This window comes from Elaeis guineensis, chromosome 1 (assembly GCF_000442705.2).
Source record: "Elaeis guineensis isolate ETL-2024a chromosome 1, EG11, whole genome shotgun sequence".
Lineage (NCBI taxonomy): Eukaryota > Viridiplantae > Streptophyta > Magnoliopsida > Arecales > Arecaceae > Elaeis > Elaeis guineensis.
Window position 1 is genome coordinate 80,272,255 of NC_025993.2, and position 1,795 is coordinate 80,274,049.

The window sequence follows — 1,795 nt, forward strand, 5'->3', positions numbered from 1 at the left end:
GAGGTCTCGTGGATAGACTATAGCTTGAAAGGTCTTTGGAGACCAACTTTTGTCTTTCATGTGACATCGATCACTGACATACCCTTTTGGGAGGATTTTTAGGCTAGAACCCATTTCCTAAGCAGTGGATATCTTCTTCTGATGCTGTTCACCAAAAGGTGAAGGGCCATGAAGGGCAATCAGGGATTCTTGTAGGTAAAATCATTTTTCTTCCTTGCCGAAGCTCTTCACCAGCATAGGTTATTTAATTAAGATGGGTAAACTTCATACGATTGTCGCTCTTTCTGATTCATAGCTTGGCCTGATGAGCTTTGAGGGTCCTCGTTAATTAGCTCTCCAGAGATTTTTTAAAACTGAACCTCTGCTTCTCGTGCGACTAGGATCTTCATTAGTTCCATTCATTAATAAATGAGGGGCCTTTGGGGATCCTCACAGGTTAGCCCCCGCATCTTAGTCATCAAGATTTTCAGCCCACATCGACCAGGTCGGTAAGTCATAGAGATTAACGGACTAAGGGTCCACATTAGTTATCCTTTTGGAGGTCTTTATAGGTTAGCCTTCGCTTTTCGATCAGTCAAGATCTTCATAGATGTTGGTTCGCAGAGGAACGAGCTCGGCCTTCGAGGGTCGGGGATCCTTTTAGATTAGCCCCCGCTTTTTGACTGTCGAGGTCTTCAGTCTATGCTGCATTTTAGGGGTTCTTTTATATTAGCCCCCACTTCTCGTGTGACTAGGGTCTTCGTAGAAACTATTTGCTGAAGAGCAAAAGGCCATTAAGGGTCCTTAATGGTTAGCCCCTGCTTCCTAGCCACCAAGGCCTTCAATTTACTAATCTAGGGTAATGATGAAGCTCTATAAAAAAGAAATATCCAAAGAGAAATTTTGTTATGTGAATAGTAATAATACATTATTGATAATACATCTATAAATTTTTTGAATTCCATGAGCGAGGAAGAGACGCCCTGTCCAGTTGTTTCAGATGGTAGGTTCAAGGTCGGACGACTTCTTCTACCAAGTAAAGGCCTTCCCAATTTGGAGATAACTTGCCCTGATCTGCAGGTTGGGATACTTTGGTGCACTGCAGGACCAGATCACCAGCTTTGAACTCCTTTGCCTTGACATGGGAGTTACAATATCTAGCCACTCTCTGTTGATAAGCAGCCATCCAAATTTGAGCTCTCCCCTACACTTCTTCAAGTAAATATAAGTTTGCCCTAAGTTGTTCTACATTGCTTTGATCATCATAACTTTCTACTCGAGATGATGGGAGACCGATCTCTACTGGGATAACCACTTCGATACCATAGGAGAGAGCAAAAGGGGTTTCTCCCATCGGTGTTCTTTGAGTTGTTCGATATGCTCAGAGCACATTATATAATTCATCAACTCATAACCCCTTAGCTCGATCCAGTCTGGCTTTCAAGCCCCGTAGCAAGGTACAGTTCATCACCTCAGCTTCTCTATTAGCTTGCGGATATCCAACTGAGGTGAAGTGTTGAGAAATTTTGAGACTTTGATAGAACTCGATGAATTTAGATCTAGAGAATTGGCGGCCATTATCTATGATTGAAACCTACAGCAAACTAAAGCAACAGATGATTAACTTTCATATGAAGTCCTTCACTCTAGCTTCGGTGATTGTGGCAAGTGGTTCAGCTTCTACCCACTTTGTAAAGTAGTCAATGCTACAAGTAGGAACTTTCTTTGGCCTGATGCTAGTAGGAAAGGACCTAGAATGTCTATGCCCCACTGTGCAAATGGCCAGGGAGAGCTAATTTGGTCCAGTGGGATAGTT